This window comes from Podarcis vaucheri, assembly GCF_965113315.1.
Source record: "Podarcis vaucheri genome assembly, chromosome: 3".
NCBI classification, from domain to species: Eukaryota; Metazoa; Chordata; class Lepidosauria; order Squamata; family Lacertidae; genus Podarcis; species Podarcis vaucheri.
Window position 1 is genome coordinate 96,319,142 of NC_138761.1, and position 14,294 is coordinate 96,333,435.

The 14,294-nt window shown below is 43.4% G+C and overlaps 1 long non-coding RNA gene across 1 annotated transcript in view; it reads right to left on the reverse strand.

Moving 5' to 3' along the window:
* LOC309529973 overlaps positions 1 to 1,874 on the reverse strand; it is a 58,989-nt gene extending 57,115 nt beyond the window's left edge. The window contains exon 1 of the long non-coding RNA XR_014218571.1: positions 1,295 to 1,874. This is a non-coding gene — a long non-coding RNA (uncharacterized lncRNA). The remainder of the gene's footprint in view (positions 1 to 1,294) is intronic.
* Between the last annotated feature and the right edge of the window lie 12,420 nt (positions 1,875 to 14,294).

Consider the following 14,294-nt stretch of genomic DNA (forward strand, 5'->3'; position numbering starts at 1 on the left):
AAAAGATGAGTAACAACTCATCTTGCTGCCAACCGTGGCAAAACTATGTAACTTACCGTATTTTTCGTCCCATAGGACGCACCTAGTTTTTTGGGGGGAAATAAAGGAAAAAAATTTTTCCTTAATTTCCCCCCCAAAAAAAACCAGGTCAGGGAACAGCGGGATGGCGGCGCTGCGCCTCCCCGCTGTCCGAGCTTGTGGGGCTGGCCGATGTATGCCCGGCGCGCTCCTTGCGCAGGGCAGCAGGCTGCTATCCGCAGCGTGGGGAGCCCTGCGGGAACTCCCGCGGGCTCCCCAGGCTTGCTGATAGCTTCCTGAAGCCTGGAGAGCGAGAGGGGTCGGTGCGCACCGCCCCCTCTCGCTCTCCAAGCTTCAGCGAAAGCCTGTATTTGCCCCATAGGACGCACACAGATTTCCCCTTCATTTTTGGAGGGGGAAAAGTGCGTCCTATAGGGCGAAAAATACGGTAAAATATGTAACATAATTAATGGTGTAAACTATGTAATATATATTATCCCACCCCATTCAGTTCAGTGCAAAGGAAACACATCACAAGTGCTGGAGGTATGTAATCATTTGTGGCTTGAAAGCAACAGCAAATACTGATTCTAAGCTGGATTGATTTGCATTCCAAACGTGACAAAGAAACATTAGCAATTTCTGTTCCCATTTTTGTTTATGTCGGAATTCTCCAACCTGCCAAGTAAAAGTTCATTTCCAGTGTTTATTCCCAGTGACTGATATTTAGAGAGATGTGCTGCCGCTGGTCCTTGATAGTAGGATATGTCCCTCATAACTAGCAACTGGCCATTGCGAGCCATATCCTCCATGAATTTGTCGAATCCCAATTCAAAATCTTCTATCTCAGTGACGACCACCACCACATCGTATGTTTTTTTTTTGGGGGGGGGTGTTTCATTATTAACAGGACAGAGTTTCTCGTGCCCTTTTTTAATTTCCAACATACCACACTATGCTCCATGTAGCATAGACATAAGCAACCTAAGCTGACAACAAAAGAAAGAAGAAGAAGAAGAAGAAGAAGAAGAAGAAGAAGAAGAAGGGAATACAGTATCAGTTTACCTCAGAACGATCACCCTTGCATTGCAAGTGCCATTGAGTCTGTACAAGAAGGTTATTAAAAAATATGTAGATAAATATGTGACTATCTGGCAATATCACCGCATGCAGTACAACAGCTGCAGTGTCCACACACACAAAGGCACACAAAATTCAAAACAATATGACCTTGTGCCATTAGTTTGTAGCTTTACTGAGAAGTATGTTTTCCTACCATTTCCTGTTTTGTGCAGCGGCTTAGCTAGGGTAGCTCAACACCATAATGTTCCATTTTAATAGCATCCAGCGATGTGAAGTGCAGGACAAAGTTTGTGGTTCCAGCCCAGCAGAGGTTTCTTCCTAAGGCAAAAGATAAAAGGAAAATAATACAGCCTATCTGTCTCTCATGTATTCTCCCTTCCCCAAAGGTCCTTGGATATACAGAACTAGATTTGTTGCCCCCCTCATCTGGCTTCTGTTTCAGCTTAGCTTCCCAGCTGAGATACTATTGCAATGGTCTTTGTTCCAGTCCTCATCAATTCTGCCCTTATGTCTTGCTGGGGATGAGGCAAGGCACACTGCCAGTTGTGCCACTCTCTAGGGTTGGGAGACAAATTCGGTCTGGTTCTCATCTCTGTGCATTTTATTCTGTTTCATGTATTTTGCTTTTGTAGCAGCTTTGGCTACACAAATGAACAGTAGCATCCGTAATTTCAGTGTGACCCTACCGAATTTGCATTTCCCAAGCAAATACGTGAACTAAAGCACAACTTTCTTTAGAAACCAGCACTTCTCCAAATTCTGCAATGCAGTTCTCGACCCTTAGAACGTTTACAGAAATGCATATATTAGAGGAAGGTGTGCATAAAAATTGAAATACAAGTGAAAACAACATGTAAAATGCATTGTATTATGGGGAATTGCTTGCAAATATGTGTTTATTATGAGAAGCGAACACTAAAATGCTTTTAGAATTTTTTTTAAAAAGGAAATGGATGCAGAAATGTGATTGGAAAAATTAGAAACTAAGAAGCCAGCAATGAAAGATTCATCCATCCCTATACTTAACATGAAACTTTGTATTCTTTTCTCCACTCCTTCCTGGAATCATCCCTCTCTCTAGTGGCAAATAGCGGTGGGGAATGGTAGGGTGGGAGGCAGGGTGAAATATACTCGGAGTCGAGTGTGGATTTCATGCTCTTTATTCAGCTCATAGTAGTGAGGAAGAATGAAAGTTCCCCCAGAATGTCTGCTTTATATACATTATTTACACAATGGGCCCCACATGATTGGCTAATTCCGGGATTCACCTGTAAGCCAATCAGGTTGCAGATTCCTTTCTACCTGGAGCTGGATTGGGTGACTCCTGTGGACCAATCAGACTGCTGCATTCTGGACCCTATTGTTCTAGGACCAATCAGACTGCTGCCTTTTGAATCCTATTCAACTCAGTACATAACACAGGGAGACTAACAGTAAGTAGAGCCACAGGCAATGCCATCTAATGCTAGATTAAACCCCATTTTCCTGCTCCTTTTGGAGTCCTACAAGGGCAACACTGAGATTACAGAAGAGAAATCTACCACAAGCAGTGTCACCACCTGATCTGGTTCTAAGGAGGCGGGCAGGTGAAAAGTGGTGGTGTTTGAGGCCAGGTTGGATGGGAAAGAGGCAGTGCCCCATTCGCCCATCTCAGTATCACCTCTGGAGCTCTGGTTGACTCCCTCCCCACATGCTACCATCCCAAGGGGAAGCAATTGTTTGGTAGCGTCCTTACAACAGCCCTTGAGATGAAGACGTTAGATTCAAACCTATGATTCCAAGTGACAAGGACTTAGAGGGCTTTGAGTGAGACGTTTAACAAGTGCTTCTTGAAGCTGTCCTTTTCACTCATGCCCATACAGTTAAATCTGATACTGCAATGTCACAATTTCTCACACTGCAGGCAAGCAATCATTCGCCTTGTTTAATTGTATTTATTGAATGATACCAGCCGACCCCCCCTGCTGCTTAAAATCTGTCTTATCACATTTTGTTCAGCATGGCAGCAGCATCTACAATCTTACAAATGGATGGCGCACAATCCATTAGCATTTTTAGACGCATTAGTGCCTGCACAAACATGCCCAAAGCCTCTTATTATCCTCCTTTTACACTTCCAATAACATTCAGATTGAAATGTGCCTCTACCTTGTCACTGAGGTTTTGCTTCACTCTCTAAGTTTTAGGAAAACAACCACACAGAAACAAAAATAATCAAAACAACCTGCTGGCTTCAAGCATTAAAAGTACAGTGTAAGGAGCAAGCAGCCAAGGGAAGTTTAGAAAGAAGGGGGGGCCGTGTCCTTGGGTCAATGATTTTATGGAAGGCATACAGCCGCAGCTACTATTTCTAGACCACAACAAGATCTGCAGTGGGGTAAGAGCAGAGGTGAGCCTGATACAGACACACATTCTCCCGTGGAAGCCTGCAGATGAATGTTCTACTTTACCACCCATGCATACATGTTGTGTTAATCACTTGTAGGGTAACCATATGCATGTGTATTCAGAAGTTAAATCCCACTGAGTTCGGGGGGCGGGGAGGGGATTACTGCCAGGTACATGGGTAGAGATTGCAGCCTAAGCTTTCTTTTTCTTTAAATAATGATGCGGTACTCAAAGTGATCACTGGCGTTTCACGTGACTTTCAGTTCCCTATACAAATCCTAGATCTGTATTCTCCAATATAGGAGAACAGGTCTTCAAGGTCACAGCTTACTGCATGGCATGGCTTCACCCCTCTGAAAAATACGAACTGAATTGAACATACCATACACCAAGAGTTCACAACCTTTTGGGCGAGGGCCTGGGAGCACATTTAGAGATTTAAGCAACTGCCACAGGGAGAAATGTCCCCTAAACCAGTGTTCCCCAACCTTGGGCCTCCAGCTGTTTTTGGACTACAACTCCCATCATCCCTTGCTAGCAAGACCAGTGGTCAAGGATGATGGGAATTGTAGTCCAAAAACAGCTGGAGGCCCAAGGTTGGGGAACACTGCCCTAAACAATAGACAAAACAGCTACACCCACCCACCAATGTGTTGATATTGCAGAGTCCTTTGCACAACGGAATGATGAACAGTACGTGCCACATGCTTATGTTGCTTTATTTTCAGTTCAAAGTGGAGAAATTACAAACATGCATCTTGCCTCTGCTGGAGCAGAGAAGCAACCGTCCTTCTCCTCGGAACAACGAAGACCGAGAGAACAGTGAAAAACAGGAAACCAGTGTACGTCACATCCAGCTTCCCATTCCCGTGGGAAAACCCAACAGTACTCTGACTGTGGAATGTAAACATTGTCTTGTGACTAGCACTTTGCTGCACAGTGAAGAGAGCAGAAACCAACATCCTCCCCCTTTCCGTGAACATCACTGGGCAGCGTGTTCGTACAATATCAGTACAAACCCAACTTCTGTACATAGGTACAGTGTTGATCCCTTGATACAATCTTGGACAATACATCAGCAGGAATTTCATTACCTGGCATATAGGACACCGTTACGAGTCCCTTCTGAATATGTTCCCTAGCATGTTGCACCTTCAACTGCAAGTGCTTCGTGCTTTGCTTACAACCTTCCGAATTCAGCAAAGCCAAACATGCTTTGTTGTCCTGGTAAACCTGGATTGGACATTTGACAGGAATTTTCATGTCTTTGCACAATTGTAACAACCATTCACAATCCTTAAGTGAATAAGACAGTGCATTCAGTTCAGCTTCACAAGTACTTAAGCTAATTGTTGTTTGCTTCTTACATGACCAATCAAATAGACCCTGATTGTACATGTAGCAAACTCCAGATGTACTTTTCCTGTCTGTAGTGTCACTTCCAAAACTTGTATCTGCAAAAATCTCAAGACCACCAGACTTCTGATTGTTAAATCTCAGTCTGTAATGCATAGTGCCTTTCAAATAGCGTGCTATGCGTTTCAGAGCTTTCCAATCCTTAACAGTAGGATTGTTAACTTGTCTGCTTAGCAAATTACAGCTAACAGCAATGTCAGGTCTTGAACATCTGGCAATGAAGTTTAGCTTGCCTAGCACACTTCTGTACAATGTAGTGTCAGAAAATGCTTCTTCAGTGTCTTCTACCTGATAACCTGTTGTCATTGGTGTATCTACAGGGTTAGCATCCATCAGGTTTAGTTTGTTTAACACATCAGCAATTTTCCGTGACTGGTGTACTAGAATGTTACCACTTTGATCTTTCTCTATTTCCAGAGATAAGTAGTTGTTTACCTCACCAAGATCTTTCATGTCAAAGTGCTCTTTCAGTTGAGCTAGGGCGTTATTGTACATCGTGACATCTTTCCAAAAGAATAAAATATCATCAACATAAAATAAACAATACAGCTTCTTTTGCCCTTCCTCTTTGACAAACACACATGGATCAGCTTTCCCTTGCTGAAAACCTAGAGTAAACAATACTTCAGTGAGTTTTGTGTGCCAACACCGTGCACTTTGTTTGAGACCATAAAGGGACTTCTTCAGAGCACAAACAAATCCCTGTTTTACCTGTACGCCATCAGGTGGAAGCATATAAAGTGATTCACCTAGAGATCCGTACAAAAACGCTGTATTTACATCGTGGTGACTAATGTGTAGATTCTCCTCTGCAGCTAGCTTGAGCATAAGCCTTATGCTCTCATATCTCACCGTGGGTGAGTAGGTCTCGTGATAGTCTTCACCTGGTACCTGTGCAAAACCTCTGGCTACCAATCTGGCTTTGTGTCTGACTATCTTGCCATTTTGATCAGTCTTCGCTTTGAAGACCCATTTGATTCCAAGCAGTTTCATTCCTGGAACTACTGGAACTAGCTCCCAAGTTTTGTTCCTTTCTAAGGAATCAAGCTCAGCCTTCATAGCATTTAACCATGGCTCAGCTTCCTTAGAATCCAAATCCTGGATTTCTTGGAAACTTGAAGGTTCAAATACCTTCTTGGAGCTTTTAACAGCTGCTACTGCTGTCTTTGCAAATTCATCAGCAAATCTCTTTGGAGGTCTGCCTTTTGTGGCTCTTTGTGACCTGCGAATTAGCCTTTGGTCTTCAACACTCTCCTCTTCCTTCTTAGGAGAAAAGTGACCTATTGTGAACAATGGTTCTTCCAATTCCTGATCAGAGCTTTCAGAGGGTCGCATAGAGGCTTTCGCACTCTTGAAATCCTCTGAATTATCCGATTCAGTTTCAGACTCAGAATCAGAACCTTCATCAGTGGGTGTAGGTTGCTGTTGCTTATCCTCAGTCTCATCACTGTCATCAGGATAACATTGGAAAATTCCCACATTCTCCCCCCACTTGGCATTGTACTCAACACTTCTTGTGAGCTTAATTGTCTTAGAGTCAGTCATCATTATTCTGTAAGAACCTTTCTGATAACCTAGAAAGATACCATGCAAACCACGCTTGCCTAACTTGGAGCTTTGTGGTGAGTGAATCCACATGTCAGAACCAAATATTCTCATGTGTTTGATGTATGGTTTCTTGCCAAACATCTTCTCATAGGGGGTACAACCAATCGCTGAAGATAACCTGCGATTGTAACTGTAAACAAAACATGAGAGAGCTTCGGCCCAATAACTCTCTGGAAGATTGGCATCATGCAGCAAGGTTTTTAACCCTTGAAGCAATGTTTGATTTGCCCTTTCGCAAAGCCCATTCTGCCATGGCGAGCGAGGACTGGACAAATCGTGTTGAATTCCTTTCTCAGTCAGAAAAGCTTCAAACTGCTGAGAAGTGAATTCTCCCCCGCGATCTGTGAAAAGAATTTTTATCTTCTTACCATGCACATTTTCCAACCAAGCACAGAATTCCTTGAACCTTGGAAAAGCCTCTGATTTCTGCTTGAGATTGTACACGTAAATATACCTGGAAAATGCATCAATGAGAACCATGAAGAACCTATTTGCACCCAAAGAGGGCGATAGTGGACCAACTAAATCAGCATGAACAATCTGGTATGGTTCTGTAGCTTGCCTACTAGACACCTTACCTTTCGCAGCCATTTTCACCTTGTTTGCTGCGCATGCCTTGCACTTCATGTGGTACCTGCAGGGTTTTATAGTCATACCTTCAACCAAGGCAGGCATTTTAGATACTGCCTCAAAATGCAAATGACCAAATTTCCTGTGAAAATCATGAATGCATCCTGCATGCAAACTTTTGTTAGAACCTGCAATGCAACAAGTATCATTCTGCACAACATCATCATAATACAAAACAAACAAACGATCAACACATTCAGCATGCAAAACATAATCGTCTTTCTTTGTGATGGTGCATTTCTTGTTCTTGAAGGAAACGTCAATGTTGCGTTCATTCAGCTGCATCACACTGAGAAGATTGTGTGTGGCATCTGGAACGTACAGTACATCCTGTATCGATAAGTCCAAACTGTGAAGAACAACAGTTCCGTAGCCTTGACTGGGAATCGTGTGGTCATCCGCCTGGTGAATCGCACCTTCCTGCGGTGTAAAAGACACGAACAGTCTCTTATCGTTGCACATGTGGTGGGTAGCTGCTGAATCAACAACGAAGAAAGATCTAGACGTCTTCTGGACCTTTGCAACCTTTGGAGTGAAGCGTGAGACCATTGCCTTGTGCTGCGTTGTCCTGGACACCGGACCTTTGCCTTTGCTTTGGCCTTTTCCACGCGATGAGCTTCCGCTGCGCTGCTCTGTCTTGGCCTTGGGATATTTGCAATCCCTCTTCATATGGCCTAGACGTCCACACGAGTAGCATTTCACTGCCTTCAAAGCTTTGGCGCCCTCTGGTGGTTCCACTGCACTCTGGGATGACGTCTGTGAAGACTCCCCCATATCCATGCAGCTAGCACCCCGGCGATCTGCTTCATTCTGGATCACGGCAGTAACATAGGCTACTGTGAGCTGAGCAGTTGGTTGAACAGCAATCTGAGTGGCAACGGACTCCCAACTTGGTCCCAAAGAATGTAGTATCATGAAGGAATACACAGCCTCTGGAAAGTTGAGTCCTCTCTGTTGCAACTCATGTCTCAGATTCTGCATCTCCATCAGGTGTTTACGCACATCTCCACCTTCAGCAAGAGCCATGCCATGCAGCTTGGCATAATAATACATTGAGGAACCAGCTTCTGTCCTCAAGTTAGCCTCTCTTAAAGAGTCCCAAATTTCTCTGGCTGTGGTCTTTGCACGCAACAGACAGAGCTCTTCTGGGGATACTATCAATGTAAGTGTTCCCCTTGCTTTGGAATCCTTAGCAGTCCATTGAGCTGTAATTGGAGCTGGGGGGTTGTCTGTAATAACATTGAACAGACCTTCCTTCCGCAGAATTGCCTCTGCATACTGCACCCACTCCGTGTAATTTTTCTTATTGAGCTTAGGAATCCCAAAAGCTTCAACCAGCTTTGCTTCAGCCATTATTGCTGCTTTAAACGAGCTGCGTCACAGTCTAGCAACTTCCAACAGCACTTGTAAAAAGTACTTTCGTTTTCCCCAGCCATCCAAGCCTGTTAGCTTGTGCCTTAAAGCCCTTGCCTGTTTCGCGGCAAAACGGCTTTAAAAGTTCAAAGTCCAGCCATAAAACCATAAACTAGAAACTGGCAGGCTTCCCGGAGCATGAGCACATACCTTCATCAATCAAACTTGACGCGCAGAGCAGATAACGCCGATCCGTTCCTCTGTTCCTCTGCCGGCATTCCACAGTTTGAGTTACGTCTTTCTGGGCCCATAACCAAAATGTTGATATTGCAGAGTCCTTTGCACAACGGAATGATGAACAGTACGTGCCACATGCTTATGTTGCTTTATTTTCAGTTCAAAGTGGAGAAATTACAAACATGCATCTTGCCTCTGCTGGAGCAGAGAAGCAACCGTCCTTCTCCTCGGAACAACGAAGACCGAGAGAACAGTGAAAAACAGGAAACCAGTGTACGTCACATCCAGCTTCCCATTCCCGTGGGAAAACCCAACAGTACTCTGACTGTGGAATGTAAACATTGTCTTGTGACTAGCACTTTGCTGCACAGTGAAGAGAGCAGAAACCAACACAATGGACCTTGACAGGCACCAAGGGAGGTGTCAAAGTGATCCCAACAGTACATTAAGATGAATGTAAGGAGCTGTGCTACCAAATGTATATTAGCAGTATAAGACTATCCACCCCTTCATGGATCACTGCCTTGCCGTGGCGAAGGGGCTTGAATAACTCAGAGAAGCTATGAGCTATGCCGTGCAGGGCCACCCAAGATGGACAGGTCATAGTGGAGAGTTTTGACCAAACGTGATCCACCTGGAGCAGGAACCAGCAAGCCACTCCAGTATCCCTGCCAAGAAAACTCCATGGACAAAGACAACAGGCATCTAAAAGATATATGACGCTGGAAGATGAGCCCCTCAGGTTGGAAGGCGTCCAACATGCTACTGGGGAGGAGCAGAGGACAAGTACAAGTAGATTCAGAGCTGATGAAGCGGCTGGGCCAAAGCCGAAAGGACGCTCAGTTGCGGATATGCCTGGAAGCGAAAGGAAAGTCCAATGCTGTAAAGAAAAATATTGCATAGGAACCTGGAATGTAAGAACCATGAACCTTGGTAAGTTGGATGTGGTCAAAAATGAGATGGCAAGAATAAATATTGACATCCTGGGCATCAGTTAATTAAATGGACGGGAATGGGCGAATTCAGTTCGGATGACCATCACATCTACTACTGTGGGCAAGAATCCCGTAAAAGAAATGGAGTGGCCCTCATAGTCAACAAAAGAGTGTCAAAAGCTGTACTGGGATGCAATCTCAAAAATGATAGAATGATCTCAATACGAATCCAAGGCAGACCTTTTAACATCACAGTAATCCAAGTTTATGCACCAACCATTGGTGCTGAAGAAACTGAAATTGACCAGTTCTATGAAGACTTACAACACCTCATAGAAATGACACCAAAGAAGGATGTTCTTCTCATTATAGGGGATTGGAATGCTAAAGTAGGGAGTCAAGAGATAAAAGGAACAACTGGCAAGTTTGGCCTTGGAGTTCAAAACGAAGCAGGGCAAAGGCTAATAGAGTTCTGCCAAGAGAACAAGCTGGTCATCACAAACACTCTTTTCCAACAACACAAGAGACGACTCTACACATGGACATCACCAGATGGGCAGCATCGAAATCAGATTGATTATATTCTCTGCAGCGAAAGATGGAGAAGCTCTATACAGTCAGCAAAAACAAGACCTGGAGCTGACTGTGGCTCAGATCATCAGCTTCTTATAGCAAAATTCAAGCTTAAACTGAAGAAAGTAGGAAAAACCACTGGGCCGGTAGGATACAATCTTAGTCAAATCCCTTATGAATACACAGTGGAAGTGAGGAACAGGTTTAAGATTTAGATCTGGTGGACAGAGTGCCTGAAGAACTATGGATGGAGGTTCGTAACATACAGGAGGCAGCAACGAAAACCATCCCAATGAAAAGGAAATGCAAGAAAGCAAAGTGGCTGTCCAACGAGACCTTACAAATAGCGGGGGGGAGAAGGCAAGCAAAATGCGAGGGAGATAGTGAAAGATACAGGAAATTGAATGCAGATTTCCAAAAAATAGCAAGGAGAGACAAGAAGGCCTTCTTAAATGAGCAATGCAAAGATATAGAGGAAAACAATAGAATGGGAAAAACCAGAGATCAAGAAAATGTACAAGAAAATTGGAGATATGAAAGGAACATTTCGTTCAAAGATTACCGTAATACAAGACAAAAGTGGAAAGGACCTAACAGAAGCAGAAGATATCAAGAAGAGGTGGCAAGAATACACAGAGGAACTATACCAGAAAGAAATGGATGCCTCATATACCCCAGGTAGTGTGGTTGCTGACCTTGAGCCAGACATCCTGGAGAGTGAAGTCAAATGGGCCTTAGAAAGCACTGCTAATAACAAGGCCAGTGGAAGACACAACCTTGATGGCAGAAAGTGAGGAGGAATTAAAGAAGCTTTTAATTATGGTGAAAGAGGAGAGCACAAAATATGGTCTGAAGCTCAACATCAAAAAAATGAAGATCATGGCCACTGGTCCCATCACCTCCTGGCAAATAGAAGGGGAAGAAATGGAGGAGGTGAGAGATTTTACTTTTTTTGGCTCCATGATCACTGCAGATGGTGACAGCAGTCACGAAATTAAAAGACGCCTGCTCCTTGGGAGAAAGGCGATGGCAAACCTAGACAGCATCTTAAAAAGCAGAGACATCACCTTACCAACAAAGGTCTGTATAGTTAAAGCCATGGTTTTCCCAGTAGTGATGTATGGAAGTGAGAGCTGAACCATAAAGAAGGCTGATCACCAAAGAATTGATGCTTTTGAATTATGGTGCTGGAGGAGGCTCTTGAGAATCCCATGGACTGCAAGAAGATCAAACGTATCCATTCTTAAAGAAATCAGCCCTGAGTGCTCACTAGAAGGACAGATCGTGAAGTTGAGGCTCCAATACTTTGGCCACCTCATGAGAAGAGAAGACTCCCTGGAAAAGACCCTGATGTTGGGAAAGATGGAGGGCACAAGAAGAAGGGGACGACAGAGGACAAGATGGTTGGACAGCGTTCTCGAAGCTACGAACATGAGTCTGACCAAACTGCGGGAGGCAGTGGAAGACAGGAGTGCCTGGCGTGCTCTGGTCCATGGGGTCACGAAGAGTCAGTCACGACTAAACGACTAAACAACAACAACAAAAGACTATCCATGATGGCTGAAGTATCATAGTCACAAAAACACTGGAAACTCATGACCAAAACATGGCTATGGATTGGCCTACCATTATAACAACTGCTAGTATATGTTTCATAGCACAGCTGCAGTACAGGTTTGTAGTCTGAGGTGCTCCTGGGTCCATCATTTTAATCAGAGGCCCAAGCAGCTTTTGCAGCAAGGGGCTGGTTCACTAGCTACAGCCATGCCACAGCACTGCATTTTCTGTTAAACTTGCATCTTGATTACTGTAAATGGACTCTAGTGGGCCTTCCCTTGAAAATATTCTGCTACTTCTGCACATAGTTGTGTAACATCTATTCTACAAGCTGGGCACCGGCTGCCCATCTGTTACCAAACCCAATTCAAGGTGTTAGTTTGGGTTTACAAAGCCCCAAGCGACTTGAGACCCAGTAATCTGTCAAAGCACCTTTCCCTATATTGAATGACCTAGGCCTTGGGATTGGTGGAGGAAGGTGGCTGCTTGCTGTCTTGATGGCAGTCGGCACACTTTGTGGTGACCTTGACAGGGCCTTTTGTATTGTGGTGCCCAGGCTTGGAACTTACGCCTCCTAGAGGCTTGGATGACGACAAAATTATTAAGCATCTGCCAACTCACTAGATCATATGTGTTCTCTCATTGCCTTTGGAAATATTTAAGTTATTTTGGTTTCAACTAGTGCTTAAGGTCTTTCTGATCTGCTGCTGTTTACCTGTAATTGTTTTATACTGGATTTTATACTGTATTAGTGTTACATGCTTTCATTCATCTGCATTTTGTTTTCAGATAATATGGTGGAAACCAGCCCGGGATTTTTATGGAATACTGTCCCGTAATCGGCATTGTGCTTGAAAGAGCAATTGCAGTAACAAGAAAAGAGAAAATGTGTCTATTTTAGTATCTTGGTGTTTGAGAGACATTGGTTTGGCTTGAAGGACTTAATGGAATTAACAACCATAATATGCTCACAAGATACAGGGATTTAATGTCGTTCCTTCTCACAGCAGCAAAAATAGAAGTTGGGGGAAAAGGAAATGGAAAAGAAAGTATGATAAAAATGTCACCAGTGATTCAGTGGTTGTACAAACTGTGGGAAGTTCATGCCACAGATAAGCTCTCGCATTAAATTTAAAGGGGGGGGGGGGAATAGGCCATGTTAATCCTCAAGAATGCAGATGCCATTTGTACTTTACACAGAAGCTAATAAGGCACTTGCTGGTACACCCAAGTATTTTACTTCTGCATTTACTTACTGAACTTCATTTTTAATCTACAACAAAAGTGATTATCATATCAAGGTAGATTTAAATTTGGTAGCTTAGCAAAAACGGGCTGGAAAGAATTAAGATGAAGAATTGAGATTTTTCATAATATTAAATTGGGTTGCATTGATTTATCTTTTGTTATTAACTTTAAATTTTTTTAAAATTATATAAAAGATTAATTATAAATCTATTGGATTCAGAGACTTGTGTGGGCAGACGTCGCCACATAAAGAACTACACCTGTTATTACTGTAGGTTTTGTTTGACTGAAGGAAAACTGCCAAATTAACTAAGCCACTTCTGACAAGTTTTCTGTATGCCGTCCAAATGTAAAATGCATCTCACTGTATAGAATGTGTCAAGTTTGGTGGATATAATGAAGGTGTTGAAATCTGTGGTTTTCCGAGTGGGCCTGCTGAGTCACTGTTTAAGACCCAGACCAACAAACAGATCCATAGGAAGATAACTGTTTTTTTGAATTTGATTGTGTGGGTCCACCTGAACGACACATGAAGGATGTGAAGAACCAACCAAAGGCTGGAGATTATAATGCTTGCCCTGAAGGAAAAAGGAGGTTCCTCAGTCACTCGTTGCTGGCACACACATTGCTTATGACATGCTTGACACACCTTATTTACTAGAGTCTAAGACACCATCAAACCTAATGCACACCTCAACGTTCCTAACCTTGAAACAAACAAAAAAAGTATTTGCTGGCGAATGTAAATGTGCCATCAGATCTAATCCGCAACATAATTTGGCCAAATAATGTGAGATTTGAGTAAATACGGTATTTTCATTATAACGCTCATCATTTACCGGTACATAACACACTCAAAGTACTATAAAGTACTATATTCTGTAAGGCTTGGTACTATAGGCCATGCAGCCTTGTCCCCTGTTTGGCAACACACTTATGTTGGTTTCTGCTCTCTTCACTGTGCAGCAGAAGTGCTTGTCACAAGACAATGTTTACATTCCACAGTCAGAGCACTGTTGGGTTTTCCCACGGGAATGGGAAGCTGGATGTGACGTACACTGGTTTCCTGTTTTTCACTGTTTTCTCTCGGTGTTCGTTTTTCCGAGGAGAAGGGTGGTTGCTTCTCTGCTCCAGCAGAGGCAAGATGCATGTTTGTAATTTCTCAACTCTGAACTGAAAATAAAGCAACTTTAAGCATGTGGCACGTACTGTTCATCATTCCGTTGTGCAAAGGACTCTGCAATAACA